General features: G+C 45.5%; 1 protein-coding gene across 6 annotated transcripts in view; it reads right to left on the reverse strand.

Annotated features, from left to right (window-relative positions):
• B3GALT1 (beta-1,3-galactosyltransferase 1) overlaps positions 1-16,554 on the reverse strand; it is a 325,957-nt gene that overhangs the window by 189,598 nt on the left and 119,805 nt on the right. For all 6 annotated transcript variants that reach the window (XR_012646458.1, XR_012646456.1, XR_012646457.1 and 3 more), the window contains exon 2: positions 204-360. The gene's annotated coding sequence lies outside the window, so the exon portion shown is untranslated. The remainder of the gene's footprint in view (positions 1-203; positions 361-16,554) is intronic.

Genomic DNA, 16,554 nt, shown 5'->3' on the forward strand with positions numbered 1-16,554 from the left:
CATCATACCTTCATGCTCAAAAGCAAATCAAATGCATGTTTAATATCAGAAAAGTGTTTTTTTGCACTTAATGTATTGAAAATGTTTCTCAGGAACAAAGTCCAGCCTCTGTGAGTATGTGTGCATGTGCGTATAATTTGTGCAAAATCAAAATAAGCTTCAGTTGCAGTAAACTTTGTTAGATAATGGTCAAAATTGCTTACCTGATTTAGAATATGTTCTGCTTTTCTGTCTTCGTGAATTGCGCTTTTTTGCTGAGCTGTGCCTTACCCATAGTTTCATAATTCTTCATTCTGTGCCATTTTTCATCTTGCCTTCCGCACCTCATCTTGAACGAATGCTGGCTGCATATTGATAAACCTATGTTGAAAAATAGCCAAGAGTTATTTACAGATAAGCCAGAGTTTTTATTTATTATTTGTGTATGTTGCATGAAAACAGATTTTCAGCAGGATGCAAGCTACTTGTGAAGAGAGCTCCAAGGGCCATGTTCTAATGTCAAATAAGAACACATGTAAACACTGTTGTAAATTTATATGGCTAAGCAGCTTAAATCCACTCACTAGAGTAGCACAATGCAGTTTCCTTTGGTAGGATAATGCAGCAAATGAGATATGCAGGAACAATAATAGAAGTCCTTCTTCATAAAACAAATTGTGGGGATTTATAGAACATAGGAATCGCTTGCCTACAGGCAAGTTACTGTTAAACTGCTGCCTAGAAGCTCAAGTAATACTTTCAGACTGACCAGTGAGATTTAATAGCACCACCGGCTGATTGAATTAATGCCTTTATCCCTGTATGTTTCAAGTCCAATCCTACAATTTACAACATATGTGGACCCTGCTATGTAGTACTTCATTGACTTTAGTGGAATTCCTTTCAGGAACAGTGGACCATCCATGGCATTGCAAATTCCAGAATTAGGGCTTTTGTCTGTTTCCTTCCCTGTTCATGCCTTTTGTTTTTCTCTCATATCTTGCCTCTCTCCCTGTTTCTGCCCAGCTTTCTCTCTTACTTTCGTCTCTCCCTTTATATGAACAGCCAGGTATTAAAGGCATGAGCTACTGAATTGAAACTGCATAGTTCTGTTTTATTAATTTGCCCCTTTAACTCTTCCCACCCTCTAATTTCTCCTCTAACTTTCATTTAAATCCATGATAGTTATAAACCCCCTGTTCAGGGGGGCTATCATGTTTTTTTTCATAATATTTCTATCATACCAACAGGAATAAAACATAATTAACTCCCATAAACTTTTTACTAAACTACAAAAACTGGAAAGCACTTTTTCTAAAATACACAGCGTCCACGTTTAGAAAAAGAATTTCTTCAGTAATGGCCAAATCCCGTTCCAGTGGAAGACAATGCAGTTTATTAACTCTGAGGAACCAGGATCTGCATCTCAGTGCATCCTTCAATGCCAGCATTTGGAAATGCCCATAATACATTCTTTAAACCACTTGTAAAAATTAAGGCTATTCATTGATCAGAGTCCATTGCAGGGAAAGAATAAGCTCCTGGATAGGTCAGCATGGTGCAGATCCTGCATGGGTGGCTTTGTGTGGTCAGCATAGCTCAGAGGTGAACAGATATTCTTTTTAATCATATCTTATCTGTAATGACCATAGCTACAAAGAGCAAAATTTGGCCTGATCACTGACTTTCTGTTAGTCTTCCTCTGTCAAACTGTCAAAAGATTTTCAAGGCAATAGACATAAAAAATCTCTACCAACAAGTAACTGTTGCCTTGTGCATCATTTATTGCATAATCACGTTTTAATATAATTTAGGATGTAATATTCACTTTTAAGAGCATGCCACATCCCATTAAGTCATCCAGCTCTTGACAGGGAGGATATGAACTGAAACTAGTTCATTATTTTCCTGACAATGAATGTAGTACACCAAAGTATCATGTTATCTATGATTTGTATGCTGAAAATATCTGTCATCTTCCCTACCCCGACAGTACCCCCAGAAAGCAGAGAGGCCGGAGAAGAGATGTGTATATACACTTTTGAAAACACAACCACCTGTTACAATGAATTTTAGTTAGCTGTGAAAGACATGCACTTAAAAAAGAGGTGATCAAAACTAATGCCCAGTGTATTACTGCTATTGACTAAAGGACTTTTCAAATCTTGAAGAAGACTGTCAGACAGACGTGTACATAAGCAACTTACATTGAGAAGTGGAACCAATGAGCAGAAATATCAGTCAGGTTGTGTATTAGGGCACATTAGGGGGAACAAAACTCCTTTTGTTCCTGATGGGAAACTGGGATTCCATATTGAAAGATCAAGCCATTTTGCTTTCATGACTGCATAGATTCTGAAATTAAGCTCAGCAAGTAGAAAGATTCTTTTTAGATTTTAAAATGTATTGTGTGTTCATGCACTGATGTGTGCTTTGGTTTTATAGATCTGTATGGAGGGCCACCAGTCAGGGTGGTGGAAGTGGGCAGGACAAAGAGAACATTTCTCCAGGGGCCTCGCAATACAAAGGGACTCAGAGCTCCCAGCTCTACTACTGCAGCACCTGGGGTGCCAGGAACCCTCAGCTCTTTACATCACTGCCAGAGCATCACACAGTGTGCTCCAGGCAGTACTGAGGGTGGGGGGAAGAAGGGGCAACCTAGCCCTGCTCTGTCCACACAAAGCCTGCCCCCTTATGGGGGTGCATAGCAAGCCTCCCCACCACCACCTTACCCAGGGGCCTGGTGAGGCTGTCGACCCTGCTGACTGTATGGCTATGTCTACATATGCATGCTACATCAAAATAGCTTATTTCGATGTAGCGACATCGAAATAAGCTATTTCGATGAATAACGTCTACACGTCCTCCAGGGCTGGCAACGTCGACGTTCAACTTCGACGTTGGGCAGCACCACATCGAAATAGTTGCTGCGAGGGAACGTCTACACGCCAAAGTAGCACACATTGAAATAAGAGTGCCAGGAACAGCTGCAGACAGGGTCACAGGGCGGACTCAACAGCAAGCCGCTCCCTTAAAGGGCCCCTCCCAGACAGAGTTGCACTAAACAACTCAAGATCCACAGAGCCGACAACTGGTTGCAGACCCTGTGCATGCAGCATGGATCCCCAGCTGCCACAGCAGCAGCCAGAAGCCCTGGGCTAAGGGCTGCTGCACACGGTGACTATAGAGCCCTGCAGGGGCTGGAGAGAGAGCGTCTCTCAACCCCTCAGCTGATGGCCGCCATGGCGGACCCCGCTATTTCAATGTGGCGGGATGCGGAACGTCTACACGTGCCTTACTTCGACGTTCAACTTCGAAGTAGGGCGCTATTCCCATCCCCTCATGGGGTTAGCGACTTCAACGTCTCGCCGCCTAACGTCGATTTCAACTTCGAAATAGCGCCCAACATGTGTAGCCATAACGAGCACTATCTCAAAGTTGGCACCGCTACTTTGAAGTAGCGTGCACGTGTAGATGCGGCCTATGAGAGTTAACTGTTCAGAGTTGGAAATAGGCATGTACTCTGCCACCAATCAGTTCCCTGAGAAAATAACACCACCAAATCATTGGTGGTGGCGGTGGTGGTGGGGTGTGTGAGTGTGTGATTTCCCTGTCAGAGATGGAGTCATCCCTAAATGCTGCTAAACCATCTCAGAAGGGATTCATCCTAAAGTCTAACAAAGAGAGAACCTGCTTTTGCTTTTGGAATGGGTTAGATCAGGTGAAACAAGGGACTAGCAATTCAGCAGGTATTTAAAAACATATTAGAGAGGGAAAAGGAAATACCTAAAACAACTTCACTCCTGCCTTGCTCCTGTCTGTCCACACAAGCAGGACTTTGAGGCTGTTTCATCAATACCCCAGTTTTATATTACCAATGCAAAATGGAACCATTCCCAGCAAAGGTTGTTTCCAGTAAATTTGTCTGCTGAGTGATGGTTGCTCCTCCTTTCTGGCTGAGAAAGGTGTTATTGTTTGGGAACTTAATAAATCCCCCACATCCCCAGGTTTCTCTCTAGAGTACGCAAAACCCTAATGCATAGGGATCATGCTGGAATGGGGGAAGGATAATTTTTGTAGGCACCACTCGTTAAAATATGGCTAATGCATCACTGTCAGATGTGACAGAGATAAAAGGCGAGCTACAAAGGGGACAAAACAGTTTTAGGATGAGGAAGAAAACAAGCTTTCCAGACCATTGTACCTAAAGCTTTCTGGACTAATCTGATTCTCATTTTCCTATTCTTCAGCCCACTCCTAAATCCTCCCCTTGTCCAGAAACAAATTCACAGTAGCTGTCTGCGCTTCAAGCAATCTCCATGGTAACTTATGCTCAGTTTGTAATGTTTTATGTTCAGTCAGTTTGGTTAACATAAAAATAAACTGTACTCTGTGCACGCCATGAACCAAATTTTTTTTAATATTCAGAAATAAATCAGATAAGGGGTTTCCTTCTCCATTTGCTACAGTACCACCATCCCTCCCTGTCACTGCGCTCTGTTAATTGGGTTACTCCGGCCTCCTCATCCTCCAGATTTCTTTTTTTTTTTCCTGTCAGAGCTGTTGTGGGATCCAGGGTATTGACTAATGCTAATTGTTTGGTGTTCCAGAGACACGGAGAAGCATGTTAGATTTGAATAAAGTGTCATAGGTGTGCAGCAGAGAGGCTGCTCTTTGCCTGAAGCCCAATGGGGAAAAAGGATTTTAGACTCCTGCTTGTGTAGGAATGGAAGGGGCTTGCCTGCCTGCCTTGTAGGGAACACACACACCCCACCCACCAGCAACCAGCCCCCAAAATAAGGATGAGATGCCCCATTGAGATGGGCAGTATCAGTGGTTGCAGACCACTGGGAATCTCCGAGAAGGTAGCACCAGTACAGAAAGCAGGCCTATTAAGGGAGAGAATTTTTAGATGTGAGGAGCGACCTATTCCTGTTGGGGAAGGGGGAATAAAACTTCAAATAAGGAAATGAACTTTTAAACAGCTCTGTGCCTCCTGACATGTTCTCCTACCGTTATTCTGCAACAGTTCTACCTGCTGAGTGTCATTCCTAGATACTCGCAGCTTAGTTTCTAATTTTTTATTCACGCCTTATAGTTCATTTTTCCACCAGACTGTCCAATTTGGCTCTATCAGCTTTGCCAGGCTCTTTCATAATTCCAATAACTTTTCTTTTGTGTGAATACAATAAATATTATTATACCATAATTTATATTCTCAAGATATTGCACTATAATTATGGAACAGTCCTGAAGAATGAAACCAATGAAGGGATATAGAAATTACTATAAAGCCTACAAAATTTCATATCGAACAACATTTTTCCTATACCATTTTAAGTCATCCAGTAACATATATAACAGGTACAATTATTAAATTATATACGATTGTCTATAGGTTATTTTTTATGAAATAAGCTGCACAGATAATATGGTGATGAATGTAGTATAAAACACACTGGGAATTGAATGGATGGATATATCTTTGTAGCATTGCACCTTTTGTAAGCACTGGATCCCAGTGGACTTGGATGTTTTCTCATTGGTTTGAATGGGGGTTTGCCTGAATACAGATTTTTGTTCCGACCCCAGGTTTTGGCCCCAGAGGAACAAAGCAATATTATCCTTCTACCGTAAGCATTATAGCAATGCTTTTTTTGCCCTTTTTAACTCTAGTGATACACTAAGGTAGTGATCTCAATGATTTTTCCAAATGAGCATGCAGATCCTTTCCCTGATCAGCATGGTGGATGGCAGTCCCATTTAATATATATCTTTACTGCGTTATCTAGCTGGGTGCATTGAATCCACACTAACCTTCTGTTTCTGTAGATTTGAACTCTGCTTGTCATTTACTGGCTCAACTCACCTTAGCAATGCAAATTCCTTGAAGTCCAGTAACAATGAACAAACCCCTTCCATATTCATCTGCAAATCTAGCCTCTGAATTTAGCTTCATTTGGAAATTAGAAATTTTGTTTTCAATATCTTCAACTCAACTATTTGCATGCAGGCTGGACAAGGACCTCGGAAGCAGTGTTCCCTGTAAGCTGACTGCTTGGGCAACTACCCATGGAAGAGCCCATTAGCAGAGAGCTCACAGCTTCCAGCATGTGTTTTTGCTGGCGTTGTACATCCACACATGCTTTGGTGCATGCAACAAAATTTATTCTGTACATGGGTGGGAAAAGTTAGAGGGAACACTGCTCAGCAGTCCCTGAAACTTCTCATCTATAGTGGTCGTAATAGCTTCAAAGGACTCCAACAAATCTGATCACCTCTGCCAGAAACCGTGCTGCTGATCCTTTATCAGATGGTGCTTTCCCAGATATTCACCCATCACATTCCTTGAGAGCTGATTTCTCCAGAAGTGATGCTCCATTCCCCAGGCTCTGGTTTCCTGATTTAATACAAATAGTTGTTGTTGTTGTTGTTGTTTGTTTTTCCCTTGCATGATAGGTGTGTTTGCCACTTTAAATTTCTATTGAATCTAGTGACTAGTAAATATGGGTTAAGATTGGTCAGTTTCTCTGCTCATTTCCTGTAAAAACTGAATAAATGGCGCTGGATTCTCATTTCATACCACTGTAACACTGCTGAGTTGTCACAGTATTTTCACCAAAAATCAGTAGTAGAAGCTAATTTAAACACCATCATTTTATACATATAGCTGGGATTAGGGGTTGCAATGTGCTTTACTTTGCATTTAGCAATATTAAAATTCATATGCCATTTTGTTGCCCAATTGTATGAGATCCCTTCATAATTCTTCACAATTTCTATAGATCAATGGCCCAAAATGTGTATTTTTTTCTCTGAATGCTCATGATACATTTGATACGTCATTTGGTAATTGTGGTGATCTCTGCATGGTGCTTCTTGATATTTTTCTGGGCTATGGTTCACTTTCAATGATGAAGGCAAGAGTAAATTTCTCATGGACTTTAATGGGACAGGATCAGACTTAAATCACTAATTTTCCCCTGCATTCTATTGGATTTTGCAATTTTTTTTTTACAATTTCCCCCCTTTCCTAATATGTTTGGATTTCAGAAATATGTTTAACTGATCTTTACCAACCTGTTCAGCAATATTGGTTTCTGATGCTCATTTAGCTTTTCTTTGGGAATTGATTTTGTGTATAGCTTCTCAAACTGTATCTTAAATACTTCCCTCCATTCTTTTAAATGTAAATTTTTGTTTGCTGTTCTTAACTATCCCCCTTGCACTGTTGTATTACAGAATTTTGACTGCATTTTGCATTCCTTCAATATCAACTTACTTAGTACCTAGATTTTTTTCTTACTGACATTTCAAGAGATCTCATCATTTTTTAAAGCTGATGCGATTATGCTTAAAGAAGAACAAACCTGACTTGAGGATTTACCCCTTAAACCTCCACATTAACACCAATGGGTTTTAATATTTATAAAAGTTCAATTAACTTTGTTTAGTGTTTCTTGGTTAATATAAAGTTTACTGAGTATACATTAGCTGTACGTTTCAGTGCTGCCCAGATATCTGTTCACAAGGAGCAATCACCTCCTGAAATCTTCCTTTTATATGATTCTCCTCTCCCCTCCTTTGAGGTCACATCTATTTCTTAGAGCTCCCTCCCACACACTCTCCATATCTTCCCCTAAACTTATACTAAAGATCTGCTTTTCCCTGATTTCATACAGCTCTAAATACCTCCTCACTGAGTCTGCAATCAAGCAGGGTGAACAGAATTGTGAAGTGGGAAAAAAGCAGGATGTCTGTTGCAGAGAGTAGAAGAGCGGCTAAGTGTAGTTGTGGAGAGTATAGATGAAGAATGAGGAAAAAGACATGAGAGGGTAGAGGTATCTTAGACAGAAGGGAAAGAGGCTTCCTGGTCATCCTCCCCTCCCACTCTATGTGACAGCAGCATGGTAGGCCTGAGAGAACTTCAGAAGGAGATTTTCCAAAACCAGATGTATGTACTTTTAGGAGCCAGACTTCCGGGCTAAAATGGCTCACAAAAATGAAGAAAGTGTTGTTTTTCCGGGGTGTCTGGCCGCCTAAAGTTTGGGAGGGTCAGGGTGGCAAGATGTGAGTGGCATTTTGGATGAGCTTGCTGTCAGATATGCTAGCTCATGTGGCCAATGCCACCTTCATCTGGTTATATCTGCAAAACAAACTGGCAGGTTCTGTATCTCGTAAACCGAGAATAGCTCTGCCCTGGTTATTCTCCACCATTCTTCAGTCTTGTATTTCCCCAATAAGGCCTTGTCTTAAAGCTGTAGAGCTTCTCCACTAATGCTTCCAGAATTTGTACTGAGAAGCAATAAACACGGAGCGCTGCATAGATGTCCCACTGTCTGGATGAGGGATTTTAAATTAAGTTATAAGGTGAAGACTGAGGAGTCGTCATGTGGGGCGGGGGGGTGGGGGAAGAGTCTTTTGTCCTTCCCGGAAGGTTACCAAATCCAAGGTCAGGCACACCCTGGGTGGTGGCAGTGAACTGCAAAGATTTAGGACCCCTTCCTAGAAAAACCTTGCTGCCAGGTCCCTCCCATTCGTATAACAGGGTTATTAGCGCTAACACTTCAGAAGCTCATAACTCCCACATTAGCATATAATGAGGGAGAAAATCTCTCAGGATCTCTCAGGTAAGCAGGATAATTTTGTGCTTTGTAGGTTTAATAGACTATCTTAACCTCAATCTGGAGAATTAGTCATTAGCCGTGGGAGTGACGGAACACAGATGTGATGTTTTCCTGGCAAGAAATACCCTTTAATGAGCAGCTACATTTTCCAAATGAGTTGAAATAGGAGCTGCACATGTAGCATGTCTATTGTAATCCAACCTCAGTGTGATAAAAGGTGATGGAAAGATAGACAGGAAGGATGGTCCAGTGGCTTGCAGTGTGAGCTTTACAAAACTTCTCTGGTAAGCTAAATGAAAATAACCTAGTACATTTTCATCAACTCCCCACCCTCCCCCAAATCACTCTATTCCTAGAATTACACTTCATTTCTCATAGAACAGAATCATTCAAAGAGAACTTGGCTTGGGCTCTAGAGATTATGTGATATTAACATCTTTCCTTTCATAAAGGAGAAAATATTAACACTTTCAAAATTACAGGTATGTAAAATTAAGGCTGCTAGAAGCATGTGTTTAAAGTATGCATTATACGCCCAAAAGCCTCTTCTAAGAGACAACCTAGGGAACCAAACCACAAAAGCATAAACTAGACACTGGAAAATGTTTTATATCATACTACCAAAAAAAATAAAATTTGAAAACTGAACTTTAAAGTTCAATAGACACGATTAAAATGTTCACTAAAAAGTAAAAGGGGAACTTTTATAAAAGCTTGATTTGAACACAGAATTTTTTATCAAATCTGCTTTGATGAAAGCTAACTATTTTCAGAAATTCTTCAAGGAAAAACATTTTCTATTATGTAGCCAGTTAGAGTTTTAACACGATGCCCGCATAAAAGTCTTACAAAATTAACAAAATGTACTTTAAAAGCAAGTTAGTTTTAAAGATTAAGTAATCCATGCATGACCAAGGCTCCTGAGAAAAGCAATGTTCAAAATGGATAGTGACCTGGCCTCATACAACTACCTAACTTAAAGCAAATTTCCTGTGGACTGAACAGACATGCTTCCATGCCTTAGTTTGTTCCATTTTGGAGGCTTTTTCTTTCCCTTCCTTGGTGTTACTTCTGTGCTATCTTTCTTTCTTTAATTCAGTTCTGAAGCATGCTTCCCTGACTCATGAAAGAATCTATTTATATATACATATTTTACGAATGATATCACTGATACAATTGTATCACTATATTTACAACAACTATAATCTAGTTTATTTGCTTGACCTACAGCCAATCTTGGATGATGAAATCTGTTCGACTGAATAATCAATTCCATCCATGCCTCAAATAACTCACCATCATAAATCAAGATGCCCTTTTCCAGACAAAACAAAAACAAAAAACAAAACTGCACATACAAGGCATCTTCACCAGCCACATGATGTAGTGGTTTGAAGTCAGATGAAGGATGTTAGGCAGATGATTCATTATTTATATAACATTTGCCTGCATTGCATACCTGAGTTACTTGAACAATCACAAATGTTTGTGCTAGTAAAGTTGTCTGCAGAGATTTGATTCACTTATTTTTCTACTGGATTACAAAGAATTGTAGAAAAAGTTAACTTTATTATACTTCATATTAAAAAGGCAGGGATGGACTATGGCTGGACTATTAAGTTCTTTTTTAAAATCTAAATCATGTTTCTTCCTTAAGGGAATGACCAGGAGATGACATTGTTTCCAGGTTCTTAAAGGCTGCGTCTATGCTACAGTTCTGTTTCGAAAGAGAACATTGAAAGATGGTCTTTCAAAATGGAGTGTCCACACACACCAGTGGGGACCAAAGGTTCGGTCCGTTCTTTCGAAAGGCCCCCAGCACAATTTCGAAAGAGAGCGTCCACACGTCCCAGGGCGTTCTTTCAAAAAAGCAGGGTCACGTGGTAGATGAGCCCTTCCGGGGCCACTCCCCAGCAGCTCCCTAAAGGCCACCCCACCTTACCGCAGCCTGCACACTCTGAGGGCCAGCAACCCGGTCCCCAGGAAGCACGTGCAAGGGAGAGAGCTTAGGTGGTATCCCAGGCCCCCATGGACCCTGACCAGCACCCCCCTCTCCATTGCAGACATGGCCGCTGTCCTGACCACCGTGCTGCAGCGGCTCCGGGTGGTCACCACAATAACCACCTCCCAGATGCCATCCTCAGGGCGTAACGTCCACCGCCAGTGGAGCTTCCCCACAAGCAGCGACTGGTGGGACCGGCTGGTGCTGGAGGACTGGGGCGATGACCGGTGGCTACAGAACTTCAGGATGACCAAGGGGACATTCCTGGAGCTGTGTCGCTGGCTCGCTCCAGCACCGGGACACCTACCTGAGGCCAGTGCTCCCCCTGCACAAAAGGGTGGCCATCATCCTATGGAAGCTGGCTAGCCTGGACAGTTACCGAACCGTCGGCCACCAGTTCAGGGTGGGAAAACCCACTATCAGGGCCATCCTCATCGAGGTAAGCCGTGCCCAGCTCACACCTAGACTGCATGTGTGGGGGGGCAGGGGACAGCCTAGCGACAGGCACCCTGGGGCCAGGGGTGGGAATGGGTGGGCATGGGGATGGGCAAGCCGCTCCCCACCCATGCTCATGGGTTGCACCCCCTACGCCCTGCAGGTCATCCGGGTAATCAACAAGGTGCTTCTGAGGCAGCTGGTTCGCGTTGGGGACCTGAACGATACCATCTGGGAATTCCAGGAGATGAGCTTCCCCAACTGCTTCAGGGCCCTGGATAGCACCCACCTCGCCAGAGCACAGCTGCAGGGCCTACGTAAATCGCAAGGGCTACCACTCGGTGGTCCTGCAAGCCCTGGTTGATGCCAACAGCCGGTTCCAGGACATCTACGTGGGCTGGTCCAACCACACCCACAACGTGAGGGTCTTCAGGAACTCAGGGCTGGATGTCGTATGGCTGAGGGGACCTTCATCCCCCAGCAGGAGCTCCCTAATGGGGACCCGATGATACCACCCTGTATCGTGGCGGATGCCGCCTACCACCTGCAGGCCTGGCTGTTGTGGCCATTCACCAGGCACACGCAGCCGAGACAGGACCTTTTTAATGAGCGGCTGAACTGCGCCCGGAACACTGTTGAGCAGGTGTTCAGCCGCCTCAAGGGGCATTTTAGATGCCTCTACACCAGGCTGGAGGTGGGCCTCCCCAACGTCCCAGTGGTGGTTGGGGCCTGCTGCACCCTCCATAACCTGGTGGAGTCAAAACACAAGCTGTATACGCAGGGGTGGGCTGCTGAGGCGGGGCGTGGTTGTGAACAGTCCCTTGCTGCCCCATGCCACCAGGCCCAACAGGATGGGGTGTGTATACAGGAGGCCCTGCACCAGGCCTTTGAGCAGGGGCCACGGTGAACCCCCCCACCTGCAACCTGCACACACCACCCACCAGCACACATGCACGGGAGACACAGGGTAAACCATATAAATAAACTGCTTATATGACACAAATGTGCCCCTCATTATCTAGGGGGAATGATATACACGTGTGGGGGGAGGGCGAATGGGGAGAACTTTTTACATGGGGGGGAGGGCGAATGGGGAGCCGGGGTGGGGAGTGCCTCACCCCTCCAGAGGGCTTGATGGCCGGGAGCCCCGTCACCCACCCCCACCCCTTCCTCCCTCTGTCCAGGGGCCCTGCCGGGGCCGGTGGCACAGGAAGGTAGGGGCACAGCTTGGGCACAGTCCCTGCGCCTGTGCTGGGCTTGGCATGGGGTGGGGGTGGGGCTGGGGGCTCAGCCTCCATCTGGCCAGCCCTGGCCACGAGGCTGTGGGCCAGACAGATGAGGCTGGCTGGGGGGAGGTGGGGAGGGAGCAGGAACTCCAGGTCAGCCTCCTCGGGGGGGGGGCATTGTGGGAGAGGCAGGGGGATGTGGGATTGGGGCCGGGGGGAGATAGCTGGGAGGAAGGGCAGGGGATGCACAGGAGAGGCGAGCGTGGGGGACAGGGGGGGATGATGGGGGGGGGGGTGCAGGAGTGACCTGCAATGGAGTGGCGGCAGCAGCAGGGGCCAGGTGGCCAACCATGGCCTGGGTGAAGGTGTCCAAGCTGGACACCACACGGTCCCATGACTGCCATTCCATGGCAAGCCACTCCTGCACGATGCCCATCAGCTCCCTGAGGGTGGCCGTGTGAGCTGTGTCCCTTGCCGCCTCCTCCCAAGCCTGGTGGCACCGGCGGAGGGACTAGAAGCGGCGGCTCCATGCTGTCCCGAACTGAGGCCTGGGCCGCTTTCTCTCGTCCTCCATCATTGGGCTCCCCGGGCCTGGTCCGGCTGCCAGAGCTCTGGAGACAAAAGGGGAGAGGAACAGGCCATTAGTCCCAGTAAGGGACCCCCTGAACTCCCCCCCCCATCCCATCCCATCCCAGTGGTCCTTCAGGGACCGCATCCGGGGTTCCCTGTCTGGGTTGCAGGAGCACTGGCTCTCCTCTGTTTCCTCTGGTCCTTCCATGGCTTGGCAGCCCGTGGTACTGTCCGGCCCACATGGTGCTGGGTGCCGCGTCAGCCCTGTGAGGCCGGGGTAGTGGGGCCGTCTGGCCCGCCGTGCCCTGGGGCTGATGTCCCTGTAGGTGGGGCTGCGGCCACCCCGGGTGGGACTGCGCACCCCCTCCCCTGGTCCCACAGCCACCAGCATGCACAGTACATACCTGTGGGTCCCTCCAGGAACTCGGGCAAGGCCAGTTGGAGGGGGCTGGGCTGGATGGGCCTGAGGGGACATTGATGACAAGGGCCCCTTTGCTCAAACCCTCATCATCGCTGGTGTTCTGGATCCACCAGGGGTGCCTGCGGGTAGCCGGTGGTCTGGGCCCACGGAGGTGGTTGAGTTCTTGGAAGTAGGGGCAGCTGGTGGGTGCCGGCCGTGTCCCAAGCCCAGCAGTATGCCTGCTGGAGCTCCTTGACCTTGGACCTCACCTGGTCCAGGGTCCAGGAGGGGTGACCCCAGCCAGTGAGGCCCTTGGCCAGGCATTCGAACGCTGCGACATTCCGGCGCTGGTTCCCCGTCTGCTGCAGGACCTCATTGTCTTCCCACAGGGCAAGGAAGTTCTTCAGCTTGGTCTCTGTCCAGGAGGGGGCCTGACGTTTGGGGGAGCTGGCTCCCCTCCTAGGAGGACTCCCCCTAGTGCCTGGATCGCCCCTGGGGTGGGTGGGAGTCCTGGCTGCTGGCCATAGAGCTGGACGTGCTGCGGCTACCCCTGGGGCGTCGTGGCTGGGAGCTGTGCAAGGCAGCGTGGGTTCTCTGCTGCCTGCATGCTCTCAGCTTCCTGCCTGAGGGCTTCTGGGAGCCTGCATGCTGAAAAGCGGCCAGATGCTGGAGCCATAGAGCTCCGCTTGTGCTGTGAATGGCGCTGCCACCTGCCAGCTGATCACGGTCATGAAGGACCCGCTGTTTTGAAAGAGCGGAGGGTCTGCACTTGTTCTCTTTTGAAATTGTCTTTCGAAGGAGGGCACTTTTCCCATCCCGGGAGAGGAGGGCCGACTTCGAAAGAACGGGGGAGTTCTTTCAAAGTTAATTTCGAAAGAGTCCTGTGTCAGTGTAGCCACAGAGCGTCCTCTTTTGAAAGAACTCAGTCTTCCGATCCTAATTTCGAATGTATTTGCTAGTGTAGACACACCCAAGGTGATTAACCTACCTGTATCATTCCCTCTACTCTACGTGTAGTTAATCCTTAATTTTTAGCACAGTGTCTCTCACAATTAGGCAAAACTCTGTGTGTGTGTGAAATTAATATAAACTGTTTAACCTTTTTCATGCTTTACTACACTCGGACAGATGAATTACATTTCTCGCACCTTTAGTCTTCCATTATATCTGATGTCTATTAATATTGAAGGAATAAATATGTATTTTTCATCAGCCATAAACAGCCAGTTTTAAGTTTCACTGCTAGGTTTTTTTTCCCATGTCACATCTATTCTTTCAGTTGGTGTTTTCCGAAAGCTTTTTGATATACTGATAAGTGAGACCAGTAAAATAGAAGATTACTACAAGATACTGTTATCTTAAAAGTAACCTATACACACAACAAAACTTTATATGGCAACCTTGGTTCTATGAAACACCCTAGAGTGTGTTTGGGATTTAGATTGTGTTTTCAGAGATACGGTAGAATAATTTCATTAAAAAAATGTACAACAGGCTGTAGAACTGTAATCCTATATTCCATCCCATATTGCTTTCTAATAGAGCATTGGGAAAAGCAACTGTTTCCAAGTTCATAACCATGAGCTGTCTGTAGAGGTGAGGCCCTCCAGTTACAGCAGAATTAGATACAGCTATCAATTATTTCTTTTACACATTTCAAGCAAGTGAACTTTAGTTTTTAGCTGTTCCGGGTAATATGTTAGGCATGTTTTTAACAAATGGGTTTAGAAGAATACTTTCTCAAAATATATGAAAATCTGCAGTGCCAGCTTTGTTACATGTCCAAGAGGTTTGCAATTCAAAAAGGAACCTGATGAAGGGAGATGCTTTATATTCTGAACTAAACTACCTAGTCATTGAGACACTGGAATAAATTGCTGAGAGAGGTTGTGGAATCTCCATCACTGGAGATATTTAAGAGCAGGTTACAGAGACATCTAACAGGGATGGTCTAGATGGTGCTCGGTCCTGCCATGAGAGCAGGGGACTTGACTTGATGACCTCTCGAGATCTCTTCCTGTTCTAGTGTTCTATGATTCTATATGCTTACAGTTAAGCCTCATTGACTGAAGAGGATTTGAGGAAAGGTTCACAGTAGGAACACTTAGAAATTTACTTTCTGTATAGATGTGGTGCCCTTTCAGAGAAGACATGACATTCACTGCCCTGGTGATGCCATCCCTGTTAGATGTGCATCTAACCTGCTCTTAAATCTCCAGTGATGCTGATTCCACAGCCTTTCTAGGCAATTTATTCCAGTGTTTAACCACCCTGACAGGAGGCTTTTCCTAATGTCCAACCTAAACCTCCCTTGCTGCTCTTTGAACCCATTGCTGCTTGTTCTGCCCTCAGAGGCTAAGGAGAACAATTTTTCTCTCTTCCTTGTAACCTTCATTTACGTATCTGAAAACCACTATCCTGTCCCCTGTAAGGGTATTTCTACAGTTGGGAATAAAGTTGAATTTGTTAAATTAGATCTTATAACGGTGAATGTCCACACTTGCTCACAAAGTGAACTTAGGCAATTCAGTGGGGATGCACAAAGTTCCGCTAAGGCAGCAGTGCATTGTGGGCACCCATCCTACAGTCCCATCAGCCCCATTGCATTTTGGGTTTTTGCGCCAGTGTCTTGTGGGGGAAGAAAGTCACCAAGTGGTTGTGGGTGTGGGACGACATCATCCCAGAGTGCTCTCACTCCCCCAGCCATTGAAAACAAAGGGCCATTTTTCAGAAGCCTGCCCTGCAATCAGGATGCTTTGATGATAGCCAGCTCTGATGGTGGCATTGTGCCAATCTGCCTGGAGCACAGCAGTAGCTCAAGCACTGTCATTACATCAAGTAAATTCAGAGGAGACTATTTCTAGCCCAATTGTCTCTGCCCCTGGTGAAGCCCATGGTACCCAGTTGCCACTTGTGGCTGGTGTAGAGACCAGTGGAATTGTCTATAATAACCACATGGTGAATCTGAAATGGATTATTTTAGATATTAATCTTAACACAGTTTATGCCACCAACAGTGGTAGTTGCTCAAGTACTGTCACTACATCAAGTAAATTCAGAGAAGACTACTTCTGGTCCAAGAGGAATGTATCTTGGGATATTGTAGAGTGCATTAACTATTGTAAATGGTGTACAAAATTCCAAGCAAAAGATGGAAAGAAGTAACCTCATGGTCTGCTATTAATGCAATGATAGACTAACTATATGTCATAGCCTACTCCTGGGGCAGGAATGCTTTAAGGGAATACTTGAGAAAAGAATAGAATTGGCAGGTGAATGAAGCCCATAAGCTATGTATTGGAGAATACAGATTTC

Source organism: Carettochelys insculpta, chromosome 8 (assembly GCF_033958435.1).
Source record: "Carettochelys insculpta isolate YL-2023 chromosome 8, ASM3395843v1, whole genome shotgun sequence".
In the NCBI taxonomy this organism is placed as follows: Eukaryota; Metazoa; Chordata; order Testudines; family Carettochelyidae; genus Carettochelys; species Carettochelys insculpta.